The sequence below is a fragment of the Macaca fascicularis genome, chromosome 12 (genome assembly GCF_037993035.2).
Source record: "Macaca fascicularis isolate 582-1 chromosome 12, T2T-MFA8v1.1".
NCBI lineage: Eukaryota > Metazoa > Chordata > Mammalia > Primates > Cercopithecidae > Macaca > Macaca fascicularis.
This window is the reverse complement of record NC_088386.1, coordinates 1,171,435-1,184,308: the sequence shown is the minus strand read 5'-3', so window position 1 is coordinate 1,184,308 and position 12,874 is coordinate 1,171,435. Positions and strand designations below refer to the sequence as shown.

The window sequence follows — 12,874 nt, the reverse complement described above, 5'->3', positions numbered from 1 at the left end:
AACAAATGACAGGAAGACCAGGACCCGCAACACAGCAGCCTGCTGGGCGCGTGCTCAGTGGGACAGCCTGGGCCCGCTCAAGCTGAGTCACAGGGCCAAGGTGTGCTGGACCACCCACGTCCCAGCGGAGTCGCTGGTGGGGCTGGAGCCCCAGGTCTCCAGGGCGGCGTGGGAACCCGAAGACGGGGCACCTCCAAGTCCGGAGCCTGCGACCCCGGAGGCCTGCGAGCGTCAAGCACACATGCAAGCCATCCAGGCGCCCTCCCAACCGCTCCAGGAGACTCAGCGCTCGTCTGCACTCCCCTCCAGCCTGGTAGATGAGCTCCTGTCGACCCTAGAATTTCAGCAAAAGGCACAACCTTTGCTAGATCCGGCGCCACTGGGGGAGCTGAAGGACGTGGAACAGCCGGCTCCGCTGGAACTACTCCTCAGCCAGGAGGAACACCCGGCTCTGCTGCAGGAGATTTAGGATGCAGGGTTGGGACCGGGTGGGGGCAGGGCTTTGAGCGGAACTCCTACCCTAACTGGCCCAAGAGACGTGCCTTTTGGAGTCCAGGATTCAGATTTCGTGTCAGAATCGAAGGTCCAGGCATCCAGGCCAGGGTGGCAGGGAACCCGCGCACGCAGGCGGCCTGTGCAACGCGGCCCCGGCGGGTGTTACCCTCCTCCCTCCTTGGTCACCTTCACTCACACAAAGACAGGGGGAACAGGGGGGTTTCGTGAGCCAGGCAGCAAGGGTCGCTCCTCTGCTGCAGCCCAGCCAGACTTCGCAGGCAGAAGGAATCTCCTAACCTGCCCAGGCACGCAGGGATTTTGGGTTTGCTGCCCTGGCTCCTTCGGAAGTGGCACTGTCCCACCCTCAGACGCCTGGGTGACCTCCGCACCCTAACAGATGGCAGGGGGATCAGGACTCGCAGCACGGCGACCTTCTGGGCTCCTGCTCAATGCGACAGCCTGGGCCCGCTCAGGCTGAGTCACAGGGCCAAGGTGTACTCGCGCCGCACACGTCCCACATGAGTCCGTATTGGGGCTGGACCCAGGGGCCCCGGGTCGCCAGGGCGCGTGGGAACCCGAAGACGAGGCACATCTACCTCCGCAGCCCGCGCCCACGGAGGCCTCCGCGTGGCAGAAGCAGATGCAAGCCATCCAGGCGCCCTCCCAACCGCTCCAGGAGCCGGAGCGTTCCTCTGCACTCACATCAGCCCTGTTTTAAAAGCTCCTGTCGACCCCAGCATTTCAGCAAAAGGCACAACATTTCCTCGCAACGGAGCCACCGGGGGAGCTGAAGGACGTGGAACAGCCCGCTCCGCTGGAACCACTCCTCAGCCAGGAAGAACACCCGGCTCTGCTGGAGGAGCTTCAGGACGCGGGGTTGGGGCGGGGTGGGGGCAGGCCGGTGGCCTCTCTTTCGCGGTGAATCTCTGTCTGGGTTTGGAGAGGCGTCTCTTCCCTTCCAGCCGACCTGTCTAGGATCCTGAGTTCCAGGTCCGGCGAGAGACTCTACACAGAGGAGGGCTGTCATTCTTTCCTGAGCATCCCGGGGATCAGAGCCCGTCCAGGTACCCAGAGATCGGCCATCTACTGCACTTACGCGGGTCCGCAGGCAGCAGGCTTTGGGACCTGCTTTGGGACCAGCCCAGGCAGAGCTCTCAGCCTATCCGCTCGCAACCCTCCCCGCGCACCCCCGCCCCGCCCTCCGCGTTCCTCAGTGGGGCAGGCGGAGAGCTCCACCCCCGAAACACAGGCCGGGGCAGCGGCCAGGCCTGCTCTCCTTTCCGCGGCTAGACTCCTCTGCCTCCCCGCTCCACCCTCACTCGCCCACCCGTGCCCCGCCAGTCTCCTCGGCGTCACGTGGAGCGCCCGGCAACTACATGTAGATCCCGCGATCTCGCGCAAACCGTGGTTCTGCCCTTTCTAGGCGGGAGGGAGGCCGGGCAGAGATGTGGAAAGGAATGGAGACAAAGTGGGAGGGAAGGACGGAGGGAGGAAAGGACGGAGGGAGGAAAGGACGGATGAACGGAGGGACATTGGAAGGGATGGAGGTAGGGAAGGAAAGAAAAGGAGAGGAAGAAAGGGAGGGAAGGAGGGAGAAAGGGAGGTATGGATGGAGGAAGAGAGAGAAGGAGGGAAGAACAGAGGGAGGGAGGGAGAGAGGGAGAGAAGGAAGAACAGAGGGAAGGATGGACAGAGGGAGAAAAGGAGCAAGAAACAGAAACGAAGGCAGAGAGCAAGGCGGTCTTCTGCCTCCAGGACCAACAGGACCCAGCACTCCGGGAAAATGTTGGGTGCCCAGTGCGGGCTGAGTGCTCGGCTCACAGCCATGTCCGCCTGCGGGGCGCTCACTGGCCCTCCGGATCGCCAGCCCGGGTCACTTCATCCCGGAGCGATTCAGACGAATTTCGTCTCCCAAGGAATGAGCAAAATGCCCAGAGAGCAACAAGCCGAGACTCCGGTGGTTGCCGGTTTTTCATCCACATGGTTCACAGATGACACAGCCCCACGTTGAGCCTGCAACAGAGCGCCAGGCGGATAGTTCCAGCCACACAGGAGTCGCACTCAGGCCGACTGAAGCGTGGTTTCGGGTCCCACGTTCCTTTGCCCTCTGCAAGGGGGCTTGTTGCTCGCGTGTCTCCAGCCCCCGAAAGAGTGATCGTGTTGACAGTTTGTTTCCCGAGCTCTGTGGGGACCCAGAAACCTCCAGGGAAGCGTGGAAAAGCAGCACCGTGTCTTCGCGCTCCTTTCCAGTTTCCAAACCGGCCACAGGGAGACTCCCCTTGTTGCAGGAAACAAGAATCCGTCGTCAGGCCGTGATGCCTCCATCCCCTGCCCAGGCTCCGGGCTCTCCGGACGGTCTCCCTTTCGCAGACGCTCCAGGCCTTCCCCGACTCTCCAGCTCCCGAGCTTCCAACACATCGGGCCGGCTCAGGACGGGGTGTGCTCCGAGGCGTCAGGGCCCAGGGGTCACGGTCCTGGGATCCCCTCCGGTCCTCCGACTTGCCGCGGAAACATTGTTTTGGATCCCTCGCCGCCCCTCCTGCAAGGCCCCCTCTTGCCCCATCCACCCAGAGCCGCAGGGGCTGTCCGGGGACGCACAGCCGGCCCAGCCCCGCGGGCCCTTTTTCTCACCACGCCCCCACCACCGTCGCTTGTCCCCAAGAGGACCCGGCCCGTGAGCAGGGGGGTGGGGAGGCTCTGCTTGGCCCCGCGCTGGCACTAGAGCCGGCAGCCTGATCCCGGGAGAGAGGGGCTGCGGGACACCCAGACACACCCCGACACCACCACGAGCAAACCCAGCCCGACACACACACAGATATACACGGGCGCACGCGCGCGGGCACACAAAGACACAGACACAGACACATACATGGACACACGCAGGTGCACACACACGGACACACACACGGACACACACGGACATACAGACAAAGACACAGACACAGCTTGAAAGAGAGCTAGGGAGACCAGGATGGAGAGATAGAAACGGGGAGAGAGAGAGAGAGAGAGAGAGAGAGAGAGAGAGAGAGAGAGAAAGAGAGAGAGAGTGGGAGAGAGAGGGAGAGAGGGAGGGGGGAGAGAGAGGGGGAGAGAGAGAGAGAGAGGGAGAGAGAGGGGGGGAGAGAGAGAGGGAGAGAGAGAGAGGGAGACAGAGGGAGAGAGAGAGGGAGAGAGAGAGGGAGAGAGAGGGAGAGAGGGAGAGAGAGAGAGGGAGAGAGAGGGAGAGAGAGAGGGGGAGAGAGAGAGAGAGAGAGGGAGAGAGGGCGAGAGAGAGGGAGAGAGATAGAGAGGGAGAGAGAGAGGGGGAGAGAGAGAGAGAGGGAGAGAGGGAGGGAGAGAGAGAGAGATGGATGGAGGGGTTGAGAGAGACAGAAGGTGACCGCAGAGCGCGAGGTGGAGGGGGAAGCAGAGAAAGGGAGAGGGTGAGGGAACTGGCGAGCGAGAGCGACAGAGCCTTGCAGAGGGAGGCTCTGCTCAGGTAGACAGCGCCCCACTGAGCAGGCCGGGGTAGGGTGGAGGGTGCTTGGACCGGGCTAGAACAGGGGGGCAGGGCCTCCCATGCGAGAAAATCAACGAAGCCCTGAGACGTGTCTGGATTCGTTGGTTGTTTTGGGGGTGCGTTTCATAGGGTCCTTCCTTTGTTTGCTTCTTTCTGTCTCCTTGGTGCTGTAGGCCCCGAGATTTGTAGAGTGCGCGCGTCTGTCTGGCTAGCGGGAGCCCTGGCGCTGAGCGCTTCCACCGCCCGAGGCCTGGGTCTCTCTCTTGTCCTCGGGACTGCAGTTTACACGAAGTCGGTGGCAGTGGGAAACCGGGTGCACAGGGACGGATTTCCTCGTGGCGGGCGAAGACAATATCCTTCCCCCGGGAAAGCAGCCCACGGGTTCTGGAGCGCAGGTCTTGGCTGGCGTCTGTGGGACCCGCTGCCCCTTCCCCTGGCTTGGACGGTTGCAGCGGCGCTGGATGAATGAATTGAATTAGGTAATTCGGGAAGATACCCTGGACGGCAGGAAACCCACGCCTGCGCCTTCGGGGTTGAGTACCTGCCGCAGCGCCCGTGCTGGACCCGGGCTTCTGGTGGGGCTGCGGGGGGTCGGAGGAGGTGGGATGCTGCTGCCGTGGTGCTGCAGCTGCGGACCCCCACGAGGAGGCTTCATCTCGACATAAATCTTTTTCTTTCTTCAGTTGATCTGTATCCTTAATTTTAGGTTAGTGGTAACTTCAGAAATTTAGAGGCACAAAATATGGTTGTCCACACCTTATAATTGCATTACCACCTCCTATTACCACCACCTTCCCCGCTCCCCCCACCCCCCAGATTAGGTCTCCCCGTTTTGCCCAGGCTGGCCTCAAACTCCTGCGTTTAAGTGATTTGCCTGCAGAGGTGTGAGCCACCATGCTCAGCCAACCACCACCAAGTTTTGATTCAGCCCCACTGGGTCGTGGAGCTAAGGACCCACAAATTTAGAAAGGTTTTTAAATATCATAACGTTTCTGTGAGGAAACAGAATTTGGTATTAAATGTTTAGATTCTTTTATAATATTCTGTTTTTTTTCACTGAGCACAGTACTAAGTAGTAATTGGAAAATCACAGCATGAGTCATATTACTTTTTCTAATACAGAGTCCTTGGCTATTCTCTAAGCTAAACCTTATCACCTACCTTGAGAAAAAGAAAAAGCCCCAGAGTGTGAGGAGACAGGAGATAGTAGCCAAACATCCAAATAGGTGGGAGTGAATAAAGCGGATGATACAGATGAGATGTCCAAAAGTTAAGGAGAAAGCCAGATCTTAAAGTGTGGTTTGAGAAGCTATGCTCCAATGGAAATGGTTTCTGAGAAGCCCTGGTTTCTTTCTCTTGTTCTCATGTAGAGACAGACATCTTCTGTCCCAGGCTCCTCCATCTCTAGGACTGGAATTCCCCTTCAGCAATCATTCTTCCAGGTTACAAACAAAATCAAAGCCCTTTGCATGGCTTACAAGGGACTGGAGGACCTGGCTGCTTGCTCCTTTATTGCTTTTGAGGACATGGGGCTGTCTGTGGTTTTTAAGGAACTCTATGTTAAACATTTTCTAATTTCCATTTTGAGTCTTGTCTAAAATGTGTGAGAGTAGTGGAGATATTGGGAGATATTGGGATTTGGTTTAGAAATCCCAGAAACACCACATCCAGATGTTGTATGTTTTCTGCTTTATAATTTCATATCCTATGAAGGTTTCCATTGTGATTCTACAGAAATTCATACTCAAAAATTTTATCAGAACACTAAGCATCTGCCCCATATAATAAAACCTAATGTTATTTTACTTCAAAATTTTAAGTTTTTTTGGTATGTATTGAGGCTAATACTGTAAACACTCTGTACCTAATTCCTAAACTGTAATATGATTCAATGTATCTACTTTCTACATTTAAAACACGTACTTTGCCATTGAGGAACTTTGAACATTGCTGAGCGTGTATTAAATTCCCATTTGTTTCCTGATTTTTAAATAGTTATCATTTTATAATTTTCTTTTGTTTAGTTTGAAGCTTACTAGGACTGTGTCATTGATATGTGTGTGTATGTGTGTGTATATATATATACACACACACACACATCATTTTATAATTTTCTCTTCTTTAGTTTGAAACTTACTAGGACTGTGTCATTGATATGTATGTGTGTGTGTATATATATACACACAAGTATATACATAACAAGATATGTCATTGATATATATGTATGTTTTACATACCTGTATATACACACTTTTGTGTATATATGCATGTGTACATAACATTAATTTTTTGACCAATAAAAATTGCATAATTATGTATTGTGTACATTATAATAATTTGATAGGTATATATTGTAAAATGTTTAATACAATTAAGTTGATGAACGTTTATGTCACCTCACATGGTTATTTTTTGTAGTGAGAGCACTTGAGGTCTCCTACAGTTGTAGCAAATCTTAAGCATACACAACGCTGCTATTAACTACATTTTAAAGCTATACATTAGATCCCCAAAGCTTATTTATCTTATAACTGAAAGTTTGTACTCTTTAAGCACCTTATCATTTTTTCTAGCTCCAGACCTGGTCATTACCATTGTACTCTCTGCTTCTGTGAGTTCAGCCTTTTTAGATTCTCCATTTAAGTGAGAACACACAGCGTTTGTCTTTCTGTGTCTGGCTTATTTTGCTTAGCATAATGTACCCAGGTCCGTTCATGTTGTTGAAAGAGCAGAATTTCATTCTTTTTTATGGGTGAATAATGTTCGGTTGTCTATTTATACCACATTTTCCTTATCCATTCAGAATCTACAGATAAGTCATTTAAAAAAAAAAAAATATCCTTGACAGTTGTGAATAATGCTGCATTGAACACAGGGGTGCAGATATTTCTTCAAGATACTGATTTTATTTTGTTTATAGACAGAAGTGGAATTTCTGGATTGTACAATAGTCCTATTTTTTTAAATAACTTCCATGCTAATTTTCATAATGACTCTTCCAGTTTACAACTTATTAAGATTGTACAGAAATATTTTGTCACATCCTTGTTAACACTTGTCGTATTTCTTCTTTTGATATTAGCCATTCTCACTACTGTAAAGTGCTATCTCATTATGATTTTGATTTGTGATTTTCTGATGAATGGTAATGTTTAGCAGCTTTCTACACAACTGTTGGCCATTTGAATATGTTTGTTAAAAATCTTTAGTCTTTTGCCCATTTTTTAGTTGGGTATTATTATTATTGTTTTGCTTCTGATTTGTGTAACTTTCTTCTATATTTTGAATACTAACCTCTTATCATATATGGTTTGCAAATAGTTTATCCCATCTTAAAGGTTTTCTTATTTTTTGCTGTGCACAACAGTTTGATACACTACAACTTTGTTTGGTTTTATTGCTATACTTGTGATATCATATTTTAAAAAATCATTGCCAAGGTCAGTATGACGGAAGCTTTTCATATGCTTTTTCAAAGATTTTCTCTTAAGGATTTATGTATTAAATTTAAGTCTTTATTTTAAGTCAATTTTTGTGTCTGACATAAGAAATGTGATCTAATTTTATTATTGTGCTTGCGAGTGTCCAGTTTTCCCAGCACCAAGTATTGAAAAGGCTACACTGTCTGTATTGTGTATTCATAGTGCCCTTGTCAAAGATTAACTTTAGATGCATAGATTTACTTCTGGGCTCTGTATTCCGTTCCACTGGTTTTCATGTTGGTTCCTATAAACATACCATTCTCTTATGTTTACTGTAGTTTTGAAATGTAGTTTTAAATAATAAAGTATAATGTCCCCAGATTTTATTTTATTCCTCCTAATTGCTTTGGCCGTTCAATATTTCTTATAGTTTTATATACATTGCAGACTTTATTTTCTATTACTGTAAAAAGTGGCACAGGAGTTTTGATAGGAAGTTGAATTAATCTACAGATTGCTTTGGATAATATATCACTTAGACAATATTCTTCTAATCCATAAACATGTAATATATTTACATTTATTTGTATCTTCTTTAATTTTTTCATCAATATCTTTTATTTTTTATTGTAAAGATCTTTCACCACACTGGTTAAATTTATTGCTAAGAAGTCTACTATTTTGTTGCTGTTGTAAATGAGATTTTTTTTTCTTTTTTACTGGTTTGTTGCTAGTATATAGAAACAAAACTGATATTTGTATGTTAATTGTATATTCTACTTCTTTACTGAGTGCATTTATTAGTTTAAATGCACTATTTAAATGTACTATTTATGTTTTTATGCATAAGATTATGTCATCTACAAACAATGACTTTTTTTCTTCTTTTCCATTTGGATCTTTAGATTTTCTTGCTGAATTATTTGATGTAGGACTTAATTATTCTATGCAGGACTTCCAGTTCTATGTTAAAATAGGACCGTTAGAATGGGTGTAATATAGACCTGCATTGGTGTTTGTGCATTTGAAGGAGCAAACACCTCTTTTCATTTTTATAAACTGGTTTCAGCAGGTAAAGATCTTCATCTGTTGGTTCTCAAGGCTGATGAGAGCTTTACTGGGTTTGCAGTAAAAGGCTTGTAGCTGGGTCACAAGGTGGCTGCTGAATCTGGAGTGGGTTTTACCTTTAGCGGGCTTGTTACGAGGAGCACTTGTGGTTGTGAGTCCTGTCATGTTTTTGGGCAGACTGGATTGTTACAGGGCTTTGTTCTGTGGAGCAGGCACTAGGGCAAGGTTCTGCTATATGGAGGGCCTAATAGCAGATGTGTGGCTCCACTGAGTACCTAGCAGGGTTTCCCCAGGTTATCTACGAACAGTGACTTTTGAACTGTTTTGTGTGGGTCACAAGTATGATATCCCCAGCTTTTTTCTCATTCCTCATGATTGGTTTGGCCTTTCAGCCTACTTTGTAGGCTTGCATTTTCTATTATTATAAAAAGTGAGACAGGGATTTTGGTAGGGATTTGAGTTAACTTACAGATTGCTTTGGATAATTTGACACCTTATTAACCAAAGGCCCTGCCTTCTCAAAAGGACTGTTCTTGATCTTGGGTTTTAGCAAGGTTTTATAATGCCCTGTATCCCGAAGCTCACTGTATTGCCCGGGCTGTTCTTGATCTCCTGGCCTGAAGCAGTCCTCCTGCCTCAAGCTCCTGAATGAAGGAGATACTGTCACGAGCCACTGTGCCTGGCTCTCTCATAAAGTTACTTTGGTAGATGGATGGCTGACCAGTTTTTATTCCTGCAGGGGAATATAAAAATAGGGACCCCCATCCCACCATCTTGATAATGTCACTGTCTCCATACATTTCTTCCTTATTTTGTTCTCTTGTATGTTTGTGTGTTATTTCAGGTTCAGACATTAAGAACAATAGGCTAGGATTTATACATTGTGTAAAAAGTAAATTAGATAGCTGGTAGGTACCCTATATATATTATAATGTTCACCTATAAGATTAAGTTTAGTGCAGGCAAAAAGGGCTCATTAAAATTTTCATCCACTTTTTTCAACCTCTACCCAAACTATAATATAATTTATGCCCCAATTTTTATTTTGTCAATTACTCTTAACCGTATTTCACAAAATTTATATTTTTTCTTTATTTAGAAATGTAAGGCTATTATTTGCTTTTAAAGGCTGTATTACAGCTTTTTTATTTTGTGAAATAATAGCACCAATATATTAATAATATAAATATTTATAGTGTAAATACTTATTCATCAAAATTTTCCCATTAATTTTATTAATTATTGTAGTTCATTCTGTAAAATTGTACTACCACACAGCACAGGGCAATGATTCAGAATGCCTGCTCTTCACAGACGCACAGTCACAGTTGAACATTGTGGTTATTTAGAAAAATTATTTTCTAGTGTTATATAAATGTTCCAAACAAGATTTTATGGGTAAATGTTTCTCCCATTCTAGTTTTGCAATTCCACGTTAACTATATTTTTATTTTAGGGTAGGTTCCTTGACATTGGTTTATCGTATTTTTGGCTTTACCTAAGTATTATTTTGGATGACAATGTGCAACTTTCAATGTACAGTTTATGTCAATGTGCAGTTTAATTACAATATGAATCAGCCATATCTTTATTCACAATTCAAGCTTAGCAAACTTAATGAAAACTAAGCAAATGTTACATGATAAAGCCCCAATCAGCTATCTTATACTTAAGCAAATACACCAAAAAATAGTTTGTAGCTTTATTGTTGCTTTTGTTCAAACTATGTTTTATATTCTCCATGACCAAGGAAATTTCTGATATTGTCCTACCAGGCTAAAGAAACGAACAAAAAGACGATGATTATACTTCCAAGTAGCAGGTTGTTTAGGCCCCAGATATTTCATATGTGGACCACTATGCTCATATTTGTTTGTTTTAATAAGGCTGTGGCCCAAAACCTTACATTTTTGTAGAAATTAAAGCTTTTCAATTCCATAATAGAGACAGAACAGCCCCATGATCTAAATCTAAGGGTGATGGCTCAGAGTGAGGACCATTTCTTGTTGACATGGAGATGGTTGAGTTGGTCTACAATAAATCTATGGGAGAAGCAGGTTGTGATGACTTGGAAGTGTTGGCTGCCTTCATGGTCTCAAAAGTTCTCTGCCAAGTTCACCTCAGCTCTGCTGTACTCTTGTTCTGCTGTCAGGTTGGGAATGCTTGGCCAGTAGTGGTTCTCCACATGGTCCTCAACTGCTGGTGCTTCCCTGATCCACTGCCCCAACCTGGGCCATGTGCCCACTGCATAGATATGCTTGTACTTGCTCCCCTAGGACAGAGACTCCCTTTCCTTCAGTTGGAATGAGGGATGGGGAGATTTGGTGGTGTCCTGTACAGGTCAGATGTTAATATGATGTGGTGCTCTTAGAGAAGTTGCCTGAGTTCCGGGCTTTCTCAGCATGTGGTGTGTGCCGCTTCAGAAGTCCCAGAAGGAAAGTGATTCTGCAACCCCCATCTACTGGTGAGCAGAGGTCAGGTGATCTGCAGCTGACCAAGTAGCTGCTAAGTGGCCAACAGGCTGGATCTGCCTCTCGGTTGCAGAGGCCCTGCCTGGCTGTTGGGGCTGCCCTGAGACTCCTGCCTCCTCCTCTTCCCTCCACAGCTTTCCCGGCTTCTATCCACAGCTGTGCTCCAAGTGGGGAACACCTGCGGGTGCACCAGGGTGCAACTACTCAGACTCCAGCATGCAGAAGGGCCCCAGCTCCCTGCTGTTTCCATATCCAAGCCCAAGCTTGTCTAGAGCTTCAGCAAATCCAAGCCTCCCTGAATTTCCTGCAAGACCAAACTGAGCCCTACAACCCCACTACACTGGTTAGCTGCCAGTCTCAGCCCCTGCTCCCTCCTGGGCCCCTGCCTGTACAGTTCTGAAGTCCTTCAAGAATGTTGAGATCCTAAGCCGACTCTCACCCAAAGAGGTAAACAACCAGTGGCCTCCAGGGGTAGAGAACATACCCAGACAGGTTCTGCTGCCTGTAGGCTTGATGTCCTTCCCCTACAACCCGCCACGCTTGCCAGGCTGGAAGAGGGGCTCCAGAAACTTGGGAAACTTGGGGCTGTAACTGGCATATGGAAAAGAGGCCTAGAAAAGCACCACTCCTGTCCATGAAGTCCCCAGATGGAACCAGGTAATTGGGAAATACATGGGCACCAAGCCTGACCGCCACTCAGACCCAGGTGGAAACTGCAGCAGTGACTTGCGCCCTCTGCCACTCTGGCTGCACCACTACAGGAGGGAGGAACATCTAGCCCCACGCGTGAGTGGAGACACTAGGTGTGGGCAGGTTCCAGTGGTTGCTGCAGCTGAACCTTCCCAACCAGGTCCATGCAAGGCCATCTCAGATGGGTATGCACCTGGGTTGGGCAAGGACACCCCTCAGACAGTGAAAGTCACTGAGCAGGGCTGTCACAGAGGCCCCTTTTCCTGCTCTGAGAGCAGGTTGGGGGAGTATGAGGGACCTCTGCCCCCTCCCAGCTGCTTCCAGGAGCCACTTCTTTAGAGATGAGGCACTCTCCTGCCTGCCCGTTCCCATTTGGCTGCAATAGACCATTGCCAACATTCAGATAATAAAAAGGGGCCTCACCTGTTTCCCCGACACGTCGGAGGCAGGTGGGTATGCCCAGGGGACCTGGGGTGGAACCTGTACATGGGCCCACCCCCAGGCCATGCTGGCTTCATCTTATCTGTGTGATGGGGGTGAGGGTGGGAATTACCAATAGACCATCACACAGGCCATGGACAAGTTCTACAAGACCCAGGTAGAAAACCACTGTCCATGCATGCTGCCCGGCACCAGCTCACACACACACACCTCTTATTTGACAACTTCCCCAAAGCAGGCTTTGAAGTCCAGGCTCCCCGAGAAGCCTGGGGAGGAGACTTTGCCAGGCTAAAGGACCTATCCCCACAAGTCTCATCCTGACAATCTTGGGTTATTTTTGCCCTGAAGTTTTGGAGAGGGGGACAGGGAGACACAGACAGTACGCAGTAGCCACCTTTCCAGAGAGCCCCAGCCCTCCAGACTGGGCAGGTCAGACCTCCACTCGGGCGTTTCTCTCACTGGCTGCCAGTTGGGGGAAGCAGCATGTGAGCACCTGCCCGTCTCCCCAGGTCCTGTTCAGAAACCCCATCTGTGCCTCTGGAGAGATTGCCCCGAGCACACAGGCCCAGCAACCACCATCTATGGCCCCCAGGACCTAATCCCCTTCTACATAGGGGTCAGTGCATGTGAGTATACGCTGGGCTTGATTCCTGCCCACTAGTCCCTGCCAGATATCCCACGCCCACCTCAAGAGAATGAGGCCACACAAACACACCCAGGCCGTCATGGTGATGGAGCGGCTGGGGTCCTGCTTGCCCACCCTTCATTGCTGGTTCAGAGCCTGACCA

General features: G+C 48.5%; 1 long non-coding RNA gene across 1 annotated transcript; it reads left to right on the top strand.

Annotated features, from left to right (window-relative positions):
• The first annotated feature begins 3,616 nt into the window (after nucleotides 1-3,616).
• Nucleotides 3,617-7,795, top strand: LOC141408159 (uncharacterized). Its single transcript, XR_012421006.1, has 2 exons — nucleotides 3,617-3,973; nucleotides 4,168-7,795. It is a non-coding gene; the product is annotated as an uncharacterized lncRNA (long non-coding RNA).
• Nucleotides 7,796-12,874: the final 5,079 nt, after the last annotated feature.